Here is a 17,313-nt window from a genome sequence, read left to right on the forward strand (position 1 = left end):
AGAGAGACAGACACAGAGAGAAAGACAGATAGAGGGAGAGAGAGAGAATGGGCGCGCCAGGGCTTCCAGCCTCTGCAAACGAACTCCAGACGCGTGCGCCCCCTTGTGCATCTGGCTAACGTGGGACCTGGGGAACCGAGCCTCGAACCGGGGTCCTTAGGCTTCACAGGCAAGCACTTAACCGCTAAGCCATCTCTCCAGCCCCCGTTTTTAAAAAGTAGAATAAACTAAGTATTGTTGCAACTGGTTTTATGTGAGCCAATCAGGATTCTTAGACTAAACAAAATTTTAAGTAAATTTCCATGATTTCTTGGGGGGGGAAAAAAACCATGGCAATGGCTTTTATAGTCATGTCAATAATACCTTATTCAGTGCCTCCTTGAAGCATGGTTAGGAGAATTCTTTTAATCTTTTTTTCTACTGATACTCAAGACAAGCTAAAGGGTCTTGAAGCTGAATGACCATACTGGCTTCAAGAGACCTTGGAGTTTTCTCTGAAAATTCAAAGTCCATAAGTGTGCTTTGGCACACATGACACCATTCTTTCCCTCTGGTCAAGTGCCTGGGCCTTTTGTGAACTGTTTTCTTCCAACTTCAGAGAGTACTCTGGATTCCTTCGGAGGTTCTTGAATGTGTGCCAGGAGGTAACTGTAGCTGGCAGAAATGTGTCTGTCTAGTGTGATTATTTCTGGAGTTACTTCCTAATCTCATTTTCATCAATATTCTGATTTATCAAATGTCTCAAGAGTAGATTTTAGGAATAAAATGCAAGAGCATCAAAAAGAAAATTGTAAAATCAGACCAGCTGTAGTGACACATGCTTACAATTCCAGCACTTGGGAGGCTGAGGCAGGAGGATTGCCAAGAGTTTAATTCCAGCCACATAGTGAAAACCTAGTTCAAAAAAAAAAAATAAAAAAGCAGCCAGGCATGGTGGTGCACACCTTCAATCCAACACTCAAAGGTAGGAGGACCACCATGAGTTCGAGGCCACCCTGAGACTACATAGTGAATTCCAGGTCAGCCTGGGCTACAGCGAGACCCTACCTCAAAAAAAAAAAAAAAATCAGGGCTGGAGAGACAGCCCTGCAATTAAAGGCCCTTGCTTGCAAAGCCTGTTAGCTCAGGTTCAATTCCCCAGTACCCACGAAAAGCCAGCTGCACCAAGTGTTGCATGTGTATGGAGTTCGTTGGAAGTGGCAAGGAGCCCTGGTGCACCCAGACTCTCTCAATTCCTCTCTCTTCTTGCAAATGAATAAAAATATTCTTAAAACAGCAAAATCAGAAGGGCTAGAGAGAAGTCTCAGTGGTAAAGGTGTTTGCTTGCAAATCCTGATAGCCCAGGTTTGATTCCCCGTTACCTATGTAAATGCACAAAGTGACATAGGCACCTGGAGTTTGTTTATAGCAACAGGAGGCCCTGGTGCCCACATATTCTCTCTCTCTCTCTCTCTCTCTCTCCCTCCCTTCTTCCCTCTTGCTGTCTGGCTCAGAGAAATACTTAAGTAAATAAACAGTTACACTTTGGCTTTAAAAAAAAAAAAAAGCAAAATCAGAGCTGGAGAGATGGCTTTGTGGTTAATGGCACTTTCTTGCAAAGCCTGAAGGCCCAGGCTTGAAAGCCAGATGCAGAAAATGGAGCATGTGCCTAGAGTTCATTTGCAGGGACAAGAGGCCACGGAGCATCAATTCTTTCTCTTTCTCTCTCCCTCTTACTAAAATAAATATTTATAAAAAAATTCATTAGCTTATGAATGGTTTACTTATTATTAATAAATGGTTTTAAAATATTTATTTGCCTATTTATTTATGAGAGAGAGGGACAAGGGAACACCTGGATCTCCTGGTGCTTCAAACATGAACTGCAGATCATGTGCCAATTCATGGATCTGGCTTTATGTGGGCGCTGGAGAATTGAACTCAGGTCAGCATGCTTTGCAAACATGTGCCTTTAACCAGAGTCATCTCACCAGCCCCAATACTTTTTTTTTTTTTTTTTTGGTTTTCTAAGGTAGGGTCTCACTCTAGCTTAGACTGACCTGGAATTCACTGTGTAGTCTCAGGGTGGCCTCGAACTCACAGCAATCCTCCTACCTCTGTCTCCCGAGTGCTAGGATTAAAAGCGTGTGCCACCATGCCCAACTGCCCCCAGCACTTTTTTTTAAAAAAATGAAAAACATTCAGAAAATGTCTGAAATTCACCCTGCAGATCACATTTTTCAAAAAGGCTGTAAGCCATTTAATACTATGAGTTCATCTTCTCATGCATTCAGAATGAACTATAACCAATGAAACCAATGAATAAATGATTTAGTTTTATCACCTTTCAGTCCTGACTGTTATTAAAGCCTTTTGAACTTTCATCATATAGGAACATCATATATAAAAATGTGCATTCTTTGGTGCTCTGCACTGCAATATTTCTATCACACCTCCCATGGGTCAGGGTCTATTGCGGAGGAGGTGGCGGAAAGAATGTAAGAGCCATAGGAAGGGTAGGACTCCTTACAATGTGTTACCCCCCGACACAAAATGGCCTGGATATCCATGACCCCACAGTGCCTGACACTACCTACACAAGACCATCATAATAGGAGGAAAAAATCATGACATCAAAATAAAAGACTGGTTGAGATGGGGAGGGGATATGCTGGAGAATGGAGTTTCAAAGGGGAAAGTGGGGGGGAGGAGGGCATTAACATTGGATTTTTTTTATAATCATGGAAGTTGTTAATAAAAAAATGGAAAAGAGAAAACTGTGTATTCTTTTCTTTCAAATAAACACATTTTTTAATGCCAGGAAGGCCATCTGAAGCTGCACAGTCATATGAAGGTAGAAGGTACGCACAGCCGCTGGCCTCAGGCTTGGTGGTGGACATCTGTTATCCCAGCCTGTGGAGGACGACAGAGGACAATCACCAGTTGGAATGCACCCCGGGCTACATGGTAAGGCCTTGTCTCAGAAAAACAGGGATCTGCCCTTGGGCCTGACCCTTTCTCTGGACCATGCTTTTACCTTTGAAGGAGTTACAGAAAGACCTAGAAGATTGAAAGGCATTGTTTGAAAAGTCCATTAAAAAAGAGTATATGATGGCCTTGCAGCTAAAATTCCAAGATTGAGACAGAAAAAAAGGAACAAGATGCTTCAGTGATCACAGAAGAGACCAGAACATCTTGACAATGAAAAGCCAGCTGCTGCCATTACAACAGGACATGCAGTAAACATTAGTAATTATGAACAGTATCAGTCAGGCAAGTTTGCAAATCTGTTACCATAACAGTTCACTGGGTTCCCACTGAGAATGTACAAGCAAAGTTCACAGGTTCTTTGATCTTTTGGTAAAGACTCTAAACAAGAAGCCCTACTTTATGACTGTGAACAATCTCTTGAAACTCATCTCTGTGGCAGACAGATCAAAAAAAGTCAAGACTGGGCTGGAGAGATGGCTTCATGGTTAGGGTGCTTGTTTGAGAAGCCTAAGGACCCAGGTTCTATTCCCCAGTACCCACATAAGCCAGATGCACAAGGTGGCACAAGCATCTGAAGTTTGTTTGCAGTAGCTAGAGACCATGGCACACCCATTCTCTGTTTTTCTCTCTCTGCCTCTTTCTCAAATAAATAAATACAATATAAAAAGAAGGCGGGTGTGGTGGCGCACGCGCAGAGGTAGGAAGATTGCTGAGGTTGAATTCTTTTGGGAACTATGATATGGAAATACTGATATTTCCAGTAAGGGAACGTTGTGGAGCCACATATGTAAATTCAACAGATAACAATTTACACAGTTGTCTTCTGAGTAAAGGCAGTGAGTTCTCCAATTTTTTTTTTTTTTTTGAGGCAGGGAATCATTCTATCCCTAAGCTAACCTGGAGCCCAGGCTAGCCTTGAATTTACAGCAATTCTCCTACTTCATTCTCCTGAGTATTGGGAGTTCAAGGCAAGCCTAAGCTACGTAGTCTGAGATTAGCCTGAGCTGAGACATGACATCAAGCTCTCCATCCCCCACAAAAAGTAGAAACTAGGGATGGAGAGATGACTTGCTTGCAAAGTCTAAAGACCCAGGATTGATTCCCTAGTACCCATGTAAAGCGAGATGCACAAACTGGTGCACACATCTGGAGTTTGTTTGCAGCGGCTGGAGGGCTGTCATGGCCATTCTTTCTATCTATCTACTTGCAAATAAATTTTACAAGAAAAGAACAAACTAGTGGGCGTGGTGGCGCATGCCTTTAATTCCAGCACTCAGGAGGCAGAGGTAAGTGGATCCGTGAGTTCAAGGCCACCCTGAGACTCCATGGTGAATTCCAGGTCAGCCTGGGCCATTGTGAGAACCTACCTCGAAAAACCAAAAAGAAGGCCGGGCTTGGTGGTGCGTGTCTTTAATCCCAGCACTTGGGAGGCAGAGGTAGGAGGATCACTGTGAGTTCGAGGCTACCCTGGGACTACAGAGTGAATTCCAGGTCAGTCTGTGCTAGAGTGAGACCCTACCTCGAAACCCCCCCCCCAAAAAAAAAAAAAAAGAACAATCTATAGGAATGGGACTTAGCTTCTAAAAGGGCATTTGACCTCACAAAAAGTGAAATGCAAACTAAAGCTGTACCATGTATGTTATCATCTATCCCACCAAAAGTAAATCCCCATACCCTCAGGTCCACAAAGTGCTCTTCTAAGAAGGTTTCTGGCATGTATATTTCCCCACTGTGCAAATTTACAAGTGTGAAAGGGTTTCTTTGAAGAACTGAGGACGAAATAAAATGATTTATGTGAAGCATAGTGAAAAGGCCTTGGCACTCACTACAAGCCAGTTTCATAGCAAAAGAGTGGGGACAGCCTAACTCTCCATTAATAAATAGGGGGCTCACTAAAGTACGTTCATGGGAAGCCAGATATCTTGGAAAAGAAAGAGGAAGCTGTGTGTGTAGCTGGGCATGAGCTGATTCTGCAGATTCATGATTAAGCTGGGCCTGGTGAAGCAGGCATGTAATCCTAGCTACTCAGGAGGCTAACATGGGTGATCCCAAGTTTAAGGCTTATCTGGGCAACTTAACGTGGTACTGTCTCAAAACAATAAGTAGTGGTCTGGGGATATAGTTCAGTATTTGTGGATTTGCCTAGCAAGTGTAAAACCCTGGGTTCAGGGCTGGAGAGATGGCTTAGCGGTTAAGTGCTTGCCTGTGAAGCCTAAGGACTCTGGTTTGAGGCTCAGGTCCCACGTTAGCCAGATGCACAAGGGGGCGCACGTGTCTGGAGTTCTTTTGCAGAGGCTGGAAGCCCTGGCACGCCCATTCTCTCTCTCTCCCTCTGTCTTTCTCTCTGTCGCTCTCAAATAAATAAATTAATTAAAAAAAACCTGGGTTCAGTAGCTAGAACATGATAGATAGATAGATAGATAGATAGGCAGGCAGGCAGGCAGGCAGATACATATTATAATCAAAACAAAAACAAAGTTGGAGATCAAGTTCAGCTATGGGCCCTTGGTTCATTTTCCAGCACACCCACCAAAAAGATAGTGGCTTAAATGAGAAAAGCAAGTGTGATAGTTTGAAGAGACGGCCCCCAATATATTCAGTGTTTTATTTGTAATTTGCATCTACATCCACCTGGCTGGAGGCAAGTGTCACTGGGCGGATCTTAAGGTGAGGTGGTGGGTTTGAGATTTCAATCTAAAGAGATGCAGAGTGTGCCTGGCAGGAGATCCTGATATGTGCTGTGTGGCTTTGGGCTGTTTGGCTTGTGCTTTGCTCTCTCTGCCTCATCCTGTAAGGACAGGCCAGCTTCTTCTGCCATTATGGAACTTCCCCTGGATCTGTAAGACAAGAACAAACTAGTGGGTGTGGTGGCGCACGCCTTTAATTCCAGGACTCAGGAGGCAGAGGTAGGAGGATCGCCGTGAGTTTGAGGCCATCCTGAGACTACATAGTGAATTCCAGGTCAGCCTGGATTATAGTGAGACCGTACCGTGAAAAAAAAAAAAAAAACACAAAAAATAAAAAAAAGTTTTTAATCCTTTCTGAGTATTTGTCACTTATCTTGCCTAAGATAGGTGTTGCCTCCTATACTTTAACCACCTTAGATAAGGGAAGAATTACTCCCAGGTCACCTGGGCAACATTAACAACTGCCAACAAACATTATGAAGCCTAACACTTCTGATTGACAGGGTTTTTTGGTTTGTTTGGTTTTTTGTTTATCGAGGTAAGGTCTTACTCTAGCCCATGCTGACTTGGAATTGACTATGTCATCTCAGGGTAGCCTTGAACTCAGGTGATCCTCCTATCTCTGCCTCCCTGAGTGCTGGGATTAAAGGCATGTCCACCATGCCCGGCTAGTTTTTGTTTATTTATTTGAAAGCCAAGAGAGATGGAGAGACACATGCACACACCCACTTCAACCGAGATATGCATATATAAATTGAGGCAGGTTCTCACTATAGTGCAGGCTAATGTGAAACTGTAGCCCAGGCTAGACTTGCACTCATGACGACCCTAGTACCTAATCCCCCCAAGTGCTGGGATTAACAATGCCTGACTTCTAATGTTATATTTTTAATCTTCTTACAGCTGAATACTATATGTTCCTTAATAAATAATAATAATAATAATAGTAATAGATAGATAGAAGATAGATGGGTCCATGTAAGGTAGATGTTTGGTTGAAAGAGCAGAAAGCAGAATCCATAATCCCAGCTTCCTCTCCTCTCCTGTCCCCATGCCTCCTGCTTCCTTGTCACCTCCTCAGTCAATCCTGACCAGCAGTGTTTAGAACTAAAATCTGAGGCTCCAACCTGTCCCTAGCCTTATAAGCAGGCAGCACAGTTAAGTAGTGACATCCTTGTCCCTCCAACAGCACAGAAATGCAATCCTGAATGGAAATTGTTGAAGGGAGGGCTGGAGAGATGGCTTATTGGTTAAGGCACTTGCCTGCGAAGCCTAATGACACAAGTTCGATTCTACAGGTCCTACAGAGGGCAGATGCACATGGTGGTGCATGTATCTGGTGTTTGTTTGCAGTGGCTAGAGGCCCTGGTGTGCCCACTCTCTCTTTCTATCTGCCTCTCTCTCTCTCAAAATAAAATATATAGGGCTGGAGAGATGGCTTAGTGGTTAAGTGCTTGCCTGTGAAGCCTACAGACCCCGGTTCGAGGCTCAGTTCCCCAGGTCCCACGTTAGCCAGATGCACAAGGGGGCGCACGCGTCTGGAGTTCGTTTGCAGAGGCTGGAAGCCCTGGCGCGCCCATCCCTCTATCTGTCTTTCTCTCTGTGTCTGTTGCTCTCAAATAAATAAATAAAAAATTTTAAAAAAAATTATATATATATATAAAAAGAAAAAGAAGAAATTGGACAGGAACCTTTATGTATGCACACCACCTTGTGACCAGTTTGGGAACTACTCTCCCATAAGAAGCAGTGTTTTTTTTTTTTTTTTTCCAGGGTATGGTCTCACTCTAGCTCGGGCTGATCTGGAATTCCATTTGATGTAGTGTTTCTGATCATATTTTCATTACCTGGCTTCTAAGGAATCTTGCAGATTAATTTTCCCCCTAACTATGCCTTTTCTACTAATTTTTTTCTTTGTTTTGAGGTAGGGTCTTACTGTGGCCAAGGCTGATCTGGAATTAGTAGTCTTAGGCTGGCCTCAAACTCGCAGTGATCCTCCTACCTCTGCCTCCCCAATGCTGAGATTAAAGGCGTGCGCCACCTGCCTGGCTGATTTTTTTTTCTTTTATTTTCTGTGGCAGGTTCTCACCATGTAGCTTTCTGAGTACTAGAATCATGTCTGGCAATACTGAAGTGTCCACACTGCCTTCCACCCTCAGTCCAGGGAGGCCAGTGGAGCCAAAAACGATCATATCAGCATCTATCCCTGTACATTAAGAGGAAGGGGAAGGTAAGGCAGAAATAAACAAGGGACTTCCAAAAGACTTCACCGCCAAGGAGCTGTTAATAAACACAGAAACCCTATCTGAAGCATATTTTCATCCACTATCCACTTTTTGGGGGGCAAAGGAGGCTGCAAGAGGAAGCAAATGAGCAGTCCTTGGAGATTCTTGGAACACTATGAAAAACTGAATGGTTCAAATTGGGCGTGGTGGCACATGCCTTTTTTCCCAGCAGTCAGGAGGCAGAGGTAGGAGGATTACCATGAGTTCGAGACCACCCTAGCCTAGAGTGAGACCCTACCTTGAAAAACAAACAAAAAAAAAATGAATGATTCAGAGCCTGGGGTGGTGGCACACGCCTTTAATCCCAACACTCGGGAGACAGAGGTAGGAGGATCAGTGTGAGTTTGAGGCCGGCCTGAGACAACACAGTGAATTCCAGGTCAGCCTGGGACTATGGTGAGACTCAATCTGGAAGAGCCAACCAACAAAATAAGCAAAAAGAATGATTCAGAGTTTAGGCCTCCCTGGGAAGTAGTGACCCACCTACTTAAACTCTTGTTCCAGGCTCTAGCTGTTTACTGTTTCCCAGCTCCACCTTCAGACCAGTCCCTTTTTATCTGAGTGCAGGGGCTATCTCCATCCCCACACTGGGCACGGTAGAGTCCTTGCCAAAGACCAAGAATATGTAATTATCAAGACTAACTTTACTGCTTTCACCTCACTAGTACTAAAACCTCCTGTGCTCTTCCTCTTTGAATTCTCACTGTTGCCTTTTAGAATTTTTAATGACTGGTATGACTCTAAAGTCAATGATTTCACAAATGATATTTATTTCATATTCATTGATCATATTCATTGCCCAATAGCAGGTAATCTTTTTAAAAAGCATTTAAAAATATATTTTATTTATTTACTGAGAGAAAAAGAGAGAGAATGGGCACACCAGGGCCTCCAGCCACTGCAAATGAATTCCAGATGCGTGCACCCCCCTTGTGCATCAGCCTCACATGGGACCTGGGGAATTGAACCAGGGTCCTTTGGCTTTGCAGGCAAACGCCTTAACTGCTAAGCCATTGTCTCCAGCCCAATAGCAGGTAATCTTGTTTTTATATTATTTTAGGTGTTTGATATACTATAGTATCTTCCTAGAGGAAATGCTTTATCCAAATGTCTTAGTAATGCTATGTTATTCCATATTCAAGAGTTCAGTAGTGTTATTTTTTAAGATTTTTAAAAGAGTAGCTTTAGCCGGGCGTGGTGGCGCACGCCTTTAATCCCAGCACTTGGGAGGCAGAGGTAAGAGGTTCACTATGGGTTTGATGCCAGCCTGGAGTGAGTACCAGGTCATCAGCATGGGCTAGAGTGAGACCCTACCTCAAAAAAAGCCAGGCGTGGTGGCGCATGCCTTTAATCCCAGCCCATGAGTTCGAGGCCACCCTGAGACTCCCTAGTGAATTCCAGGTCAGCCTGAGCTAGAGTGAAACCCTACCTCAGAAAACAACAACAAAAAATGTGCCAGTAGATACAGAATGCTTTGAGCAGAAAGTGTCATTCTGCTTTAGATGTGGAAGGATAGAATTCCAGGAATACTACGTGTAGAGGAATAAAAGGGACCCTTACAATAAGTTTTGGCACCACCTATCATTTAAAAAAAAAAGGGGGGCTGTGAAAGAGCTTAAGTTGGGTTCCCTATGCCTGGAGATTGGTAGAAACGAAGCTTCTTAGTCCCCCCCCTCTCCAGGCCTAGTAAATCAGAAATCCTAGACGGGGGCTGGAGAGATGGCTTAGTTAGTGGGTAAGGTGTTTGCCAGCAAAGCCAAAGGACCCAGGTTCAATTTCCCAGGACCCACGTAAGCCAGATACACAAGGTGACACATGTGTCTGGAGTTTGCTTGCAGTGGCTGGAGGCCCTGATGTGCCCATTCTCTTTCTCTGTCTCTCTCATTAGTTAATTAATTAAAAAGAAATCCTAGGGCTGGGGAAATGGCTTAGCAGTTAAGGTGTTTTCCTGCAAAGCCTAAGGATCCTGGTTTCTCTCCAGTACTCACGTAAGACAGATGCACGAGGGGTGCATGTGTCTGGATTTGTTTGCAGTGGCTAGAGGCCCTGGAGTGCCCATTCTCTCTTTCTCTTTCTCTCTCTCAAATAAATAAATAAATATTTTTTAAAAAGAAATCCTAGAAGTGGACTTGGCCCTCTTGGTGACTGTGGCACTCCCCAACCTCAGAGCAGGCTGTGTGAAGGATTTAAACAGTGAAGAACTGACCTGATGCGATGTCTAGTAGGAAAGTGACTAACCAAGTCTAACCCAATTCCAGAGCAGTCACAAGCAAAACACAATCACGGTTGAGCCAATGCAACATGAAGATGATGCAAGCCTAGGCTAAGGCAATAGGAATGGAAGGGAGAAAACTACAAGAAATGATCTGAGGTGACAAAGTTCAATCATACAAAGGTGTCACTGAGATGATGAGTTCAAGGCTGCCCCGAGATTACACAGTGAGTTCCAGGTCAGCCAGGGCTAGAGAGCGAGACCTTACGTTATTGTTTTTTAACACTGTCACTAAAACCACAGACCCTGTTGAAATCAGGAAGCAACTTGAATTGAATGACTGAAATAGAATATTCTACATTCTCAGAGTCAAGAAAGTCAAGTGAAGCTGCTATTTCCAACTCAGGGGGCATGATTGAGCCCAGGCCATCTTCAATTTTCTGATTTAGAGCGAGAGATTCAAGTCAACCTATGACTCATTTACCTTATGTGAATTTTACAGGGTACAACATTCATTTTTATCATGACTCTGGATACCTTATAACTACATAGTTTTTAGTAGGTATCAATATCTTGGTTTATTTGACCAATTTATTTGTCTCCAAATAGTTCCCTATCAAAAACTGTACTTGGAGCCAGGCGTGGTGGCATATGCCTTTAATCCCTGCACTTGGGAGGCAGAGGTTGGAGGATCACCGTGAATTCCAGGTCAGCCTAGGCCAGAGAGAGACCCTACCTCAAAAAAAAAAAAAAAAAAAAAAAAAACTGCACTTGGGCTGAAGAGATGGCTCAGCAGTTAAGACATTTATCTGTAAAGCCCAATGAGCTGGGTTTGATTCCCCAGTAGCCACATAAAGCCAAATGCACAAAGTGGCACGTTCATCTGGAGCTTGTTTGCAACAGCTAGAGGCCCTGTGCACCCATTCTCTCTCTTCTATCTCTCTGCTTGCAAATATATATCTAAAAAACTGTACACTTAAATAAAAATTAAAATAAAAAGCAGGGTGTAGTGGCGCATGCCCTTAATCCCAACACTTGGGAAGCAGAGGTAGGAAAATTGCTGTGAGTTGGAGGCCAGCCTGAGACTACAGAGTGAGTTTCAGGTCAGCCTGGGCTAGAGTGAAACCCTACCTCAAAGAAACAAAGAAGTAATTTTTTAAAAAACCTGCACACTGGGCTGGAGAGATGGCTTAGCGGTTAATCGATTGCCTGTGAAGCCGAAGGACCCCGGTTCGAGGCTCGGTTCCCCAGGTCCCACGTTAGCCAGATGCACAGGGGGGCGCACGCGTCTGGAGTTCCTTTGCAGAGGCTGGAAGCCCTGGCGCGCCCATTCTCTCTCTCTCCCTCCATCTGTCTTTCTCTCTGTTGCTCTCAAATAAATAAATACAAATGAACAAAAGAAATTTAAAAAAAAAAAACCTGCACACTTGCATAAACTTGAGACATAGTGAGTTCTAGGTCAGGATGGATAGTAAGACCTTGTCTCAGAAGAAATTCTCTGGCTAGAGAGATGGCTTACCAGATAAGGCGCTTGCCTGCATAGCCAAACTCCCAAGGTTCAATACCCAGGACTCACGTAAGCCTGATGAACGAGGTGGCACATGTATCTAAAGTTCAGTTGCAGTAGCTGGAGGCCTTCGTGCGCCCATTCTCTCTATCTGCCTCTGCCTCCCCTCTCTCAAATAAATAAATAAAAATATTTAAAACTAAAAAGAAATTCTCAGCTGGGTGTGGTGGCGCACGCCTTTAATCCCAGCACTCGGGAGGCATAGGTAAGAGGATCGCCGAGAGTTCGAGGCCACCCTGAGACTCCATAGTGAATTCCAGGTCAGCCTGAGCTAGAGTGAGACCCTACCTTGAAAACCCAAACAACAAATAAATAAAATATCAGTAAATAAACAATAGGAGGAATAGATGATGACATCACAATAAAATAAAAGAGACTGATCACGAGGAGGGGATATGGTGGAGAATGGAGTTTCAAAGGAGAAAGTGGGAAGAGGGAGGGAATTACCATGGGATACTGTTTACAATCATGGAAGTTGTTAATAAAAATAGTAAATAAACTGAGCCAGGCATGGAGGCTCATGCCTTTAATCCCAACACTTGGGAGGCAGAGGTAGGAGGATCACCATGAGCTTGAGGCCAAATCCTATTTTGAAAAAAAGAACAAGAAATAAATATCAAAACAAAAAAATGGGAAATCCTTGTGTGGTAGTCCATGCCTTTAATCCCACCACTAAGAAGGTAGAGTGGAGATACAGAGGTAGGAGGATCACTATGAGTTCAAGGACAGCCTGGGGCTGCAGAGTGAGTTCCAGGTTAAGCCTGGACTAGATTGAGACTCTACCTCAAAAAACAATGAAAGTGGCTTGGGGCTAGAGAAATGGCCCAGTAGTTGGGGCACTTGTTTGCAGAGCCTGGCAGCTCAAGTTCAATTTCCATGCCCAGGTAGGACCAAATGCAAAGTGGTACATGCACCTGGAGTTTGTTTGCAGTGGCAGGAGGCCCTGACATACCCATTCTCATTCTCTCTCACTAATATAAATAGATAAATATTTTTTTAAACAATGGAAAATAATATATAAGAATAATTTAGGAAAGACATTAGTTTTTGTCTTTGCCTATTACGGGTTACTTTATTCTGAGTTCTATCCATTAAATTTAACTAATAATACATATAAATGGAATCTATCACAACTGTTGTTTACAAATGTAAAAAAGTTCAAAAATTTCAAGTACCCTGGTATTTCAGAGAACCTTTGGTTTTTTTTGTTGTTGTTGTTATTGATTTTTATTTATTTATTTGAAAGCAACAGACAGAGAATGGGCACACCAGGGCCTCCAGCCACTGCAAACAAACTCCAGATGCATGCGCCACCTTGTGCATCTGGTTTAAGGGGGTCCTGGAGAGTTGAACCGGGATCCTTTGGCTTTGCAGGCAAACGCCTTAATGCGATGCCATCTCTCCAGCCCAACCTTTGTTTTGAGAATTCTTTGAATGCTTCAAAAAGTAGAGTCACCTTTTGGAGTCTATAGACTGTACAACTTTAGACACATGAGGCCCTCTTTCCTGTTTTCCACTGCTTAAGACCAACTGTAGTTACCTTCATATTGCTGGGCCAAAACACCTGACCAAAAGCAACTGATGGGAGGAAAAATTTTATTTTGGTCTCAAGAGGGAGTTTCAGCATGGCAGGGGAAGGCGCGTAGAGCAGAAGCCAGACATAACTTCTTGCCATAGCCACGGACGAGCAGCAAGAGTGAGCAAAATGGAAACCAAACATTCAAAACACATACCTTGGGCTGGAGAGATGGCTTAACAGTGCTTGCCTACTTTTAAGCCAAAAAGAACCCTGGTTCAATTCCCTAGTACCCACATAAACCAGATGCACAAGGTGGCACATGCATCTGGAGTTTGTCTGCAGTGTCTAAAGATGCTGGTGCTTTCATTCTCTCTATCTGCCTCTTTTTATGTCTCTCTCAAATAAATAAAATAATTTTAAAAACACATAAATTTATGGAGGACATCTGGTTCAATCTACAACATTCTGCCCCTGGTCCTCATTGACTCACGAATATCTCATGATGTAAAATGCATTCAGTACAACTTTAAAAGTTTCCGTATTCTCTACCAATCACAACACTATTTTAAAGTCCATAGTCTCATCTGAGACTGTATCTTAACTATGAGCCTGTAAAAGCAAAACACAAGTTAAATACTTTCAGCACATAACAGCACAGAGTAAACATTTCCAGTACAAAGAAAGCATTTCAAGGAAAGATTGAACTAATGCAAGATCAAAAACAAGCAAGCAGGGCAAATATAAAATCCTTCAGCTCCATGCCTGGCATCCAGGACTTCTGATCAAATGCTCCAGAAGGCTTGAGTAGTTCCACCCTTCAATCTCACAGGCCAGGAGGAAAAAGCCATCCTGAGCCAGCAGCCATTTTGGTGGCCATCCCATAGTCCTATCATCTCCAAAATCCTGGGGTCTCCACTATAACGAATGGTTGCATGTCATGGTTCCTCACAGCTTCTATTCAAGGAACTTTATTTCTATGCCCTGCTTGAAGAAAGGTCTTGTTTTTCTTTAAATCTAGTGGGTGGATTGGAGAGATATGATTGGTTTGCCTGTGAAGCCTAAGGACCCAGGTTCAATTCCCCGGTACCCACTTAAGGCAGATACACTAAGTGGCACAAGTGTCTAGAATTCATTTGAAGTGGCTACAGGCCCTGGCACTCTCTCTCTCTCTCTCTCTCAAATAAAATAAAATCTAAAAACATGTAGAGGGGAGGTCAGGAGTGGTAGGTGCACGCCTTTAATCCCAGCACTCATGAGGCAGAAGTAGGAGGACTGCTGTGAGTTCAAGGCCACCCTGAGACTACACAGTGAATTCCAGGTCAGCCTAAGCAAGAAAGAGATCCTACCTCAAATAACTAAAAAAAAAAAAAAAAAAAAAAAAAAAATCTCAAACGGAAGCTCTATCATACCAGGGGAAGGATGGTAGAGACAGGACATTTCTTCTTGCCATAGCAACTTGCAGAAATAGCAAGAATGTGAGATAAGCTCTGGCAAGAGGAAAGCAAGATACAACACCCCAAAGCTGGCCCCAAGCAACATACCTCTTCCAGAAGGTCTCCACCTTCCAAACTGCCACCAGCTGAGGCCCAAGCATTCAAAACATGTGGGTTTATAAGGAAACATTTGGTTCAAACTACAACAATGCCAAATAGACATATAATCCAACAGCTATGGGTTCACCCCTGACTCTATTTTCTGAATGTAATATTTTATAGGAAAAGAGATGTCACAATTTAGAGGAAGTGTGGACAAGATTTTCATCATCAAGAATGTATTAAGTAAGCCAGGCGTGGTGGTGGCGCACACCTTTAATCCCAGCACTAGGGAGGCAGAAGTAGGAGGATCGCCATGAGTTCGAGGCCACCCTGAGACTACATAGTGAATTCCAGGTCAGCCTGGGCTAGAGTGACACCCTACCTCGAAAAAAAAAAAAAAAGAATATATTAAGCAGCCGGGTGTGGTGACACACACCTTTAAACCCAGCAGAGACAGATGCAGAGGCAGGAGGATCACAGTGAGTTTTGAGACTATGTAGTTAATTCCAGGTCAGCCTGGGCCAGAGTGGGAGCCTACCTCCTCCCCCCTCAAAAGAAAAAAAAAGAATGTATTAAGCTGGACATGGTGGTACGTGCCTTTAATCCCAGTACTTGGGAGGCAGCGGTAGGACTGCTAAGAGTTTTATGAGTTCGAGGCCACCCTTAGACTACATAGTGAATTCCAGGTCAGCCTGGGCCAGAGTGGGACCCTACCTCGAAACAAACAATAAATGAACAAGCAAATAAATGAATAAAAGTATTAAATCTCATGTATGCCTTGCCTGAAAAGTAGACCTCTTTCTGTCTGGATTTCACATTAGGAACAAAGTGCATTCCAAAATAACAGTACTTTTGCTTTTTAGGCAAAATTCAGACAACCCTTTTTTTTTCTGGTTCATTTCCTCTTACTTCCCCACAAAGATCAAAAGGGTGGGACTGGTTTCACTTAATAATTGCCCCCTTTAGCCAGGCGTGGTGGCGCACGCCTTTAATCCCAGCACTAGGGAGGCAGAGGTAGGAGGATCACTGTGAGTTCAAGGCCACCCTGAGACTCCATAGTGAATTCCAGGTCAGCCTGGGCTAGAGTCAGACCCTACCTCGAAAAACCAAAATAAATAAATAAATAAATAAATAATAATTGCCCCTTGCTCTTCGAAGTGAAATTCCTTTGATTCTACTGGGACAGCAATTCTACTTCAGTGGGAGAAGGCAGAGATGTCAGTTTCTTTCCTTTGATGGGAAACCTAGAAACGTTGGGGACTGAGGTCTAGGGAGGGAGTGTAAAACGCTTGGTCCTTAAAGACATCAGCCCAACCTGCTTAGCGCCCAGCCTTTCCAGCCCAGTCCCCACACTGGTGGCTCTATGTGAAACTAGTCATGTGAGCCTGTTTACAGCCGAGCAGCTGGTGCAACCATCAGGATCCGTGCAGAGGTCCAGGGAGGGGGAAGGATACAGGCCACGTTCCCCCTTCCCCCCCTTCCAAGATTCCAGGAAGGTGTTCGATCTCCCCTGTCCTAACCTCTCCGCTTCACTTTCAAGTCCCTCTGGGCAAAAGGAGCAGAGCTGAAGCCATCCGGGACGCCTCGTTCCAGCCCGCCCCCCTCCATTTCCTTCCAGTTGCTGGCTGGCGGGGAGGACTGGCTAGGCTGCAGGAAGGGCGAGGATCGAGGACAGTGTCACCCCGGACAGGGGACAGGGAGTCGACCTCCCTCCCACAGCTTTTCCTTGGAACGTCGGCCAAAGAGTTGTCCCTGGAGCCACATCCCCTGGGCAACTGAACTCCACAGGGCAGGCACCGAGAGTCTCCGGAGCCTAGCTCTGCCCGGGCAAGAGCTAGCCACATACCAGCGGCCACCGACCCTGCGGCCGCAGCCGCCACCCGCGGGACCAGCGTCAGCGTCAGCGACAGTGACAGATCCGGCCGAATGCAACAGACCCTCTCTGCCTCCGCGCCACCCACCCGCAGTCCACCGACGTGCAGCCCCGCGGCCAGCCTCCCAGTGAAGCTGTGGCGTAGGGGACGGGGCATTCTCTGCGCGGGGGCTGGGGACCCTCCTCTCCAACGCAGAGATCCCACGTTGTCACCAGCCAGAGGAAGTGGGTGACGGGACGGCGGGGGACGCTCACCTCGGCAACACCGGCTCCTCGGATAGCAGCTGCGACTGTTCCTCGGCTCCTTTGTCAGCGTCTCCGGACTGCACTGCCTGCTGGGATACGGGAGGACTCCGGTGCCACCTCTCCCCGCCCCGAGGATGAGTCGTGGCTGGGGGCTGGGTGGGAAGAGGGGGAGGAGGTGGGGCCGGGGGCGGGGCTTCGATGTCACCACCTGGCCTCTCATGGCTTCTTCCTTCTCTGAGCCCCAAACTACTTCCTTCTCTGTCCTCCGCTGCCCCTCCCCTGCCCCCGCCCCCCGGGAGGACGGAAGGCTGTCACTCGGGGCTATCTCTGCACATGCCTGGCTGTCACCTTGGCCGCCGGCTTAGTTTCGTTCCCCTCCCCCTCCCCGCATGAGCCTACTGCGAATCCAAGGCTTTTAC

The 17,313-nt window shown here is 45.0% G+C and overlaps 1 protein-coding gene across 1 annotated transcript in view; it reads right to left on the bottom strand.

The window, feature by feature from the left end:
• The window catches only part of Mospd1 (motile sperm domain containing 1), a 32,587-nt gene extending 15,544 nt beyond the window's left edge, over positions 1-17,043 (bottom strand). Inside the window, exon 1 of the mRNA XM_045141071.1 lies at positions 16,904-17,043. The gene's annotated coding sequence lies outside the window, so the exon portion shown is untranslated. The remainder of the gene's footprint in view (positions 1-16,903) is intronic.
• Positions 17,044-17,313: the final 270 nt, after the last annotated feature.

The sequence above is a fragment of the Jaculus jaculus genome, chromosome X (assembly GCF_020740685.1).
Source record: "Jaculus jaculus isolate mJacJac1 chromosome X, mJacJac1.mat.Y.cur, whole genome shotgun sequence".
NCBI lineage: Eukaryota > Metazoa > Chordata > Mammalia > Rodentia > Dipodidae > Jaculus > Jaculus jaculus.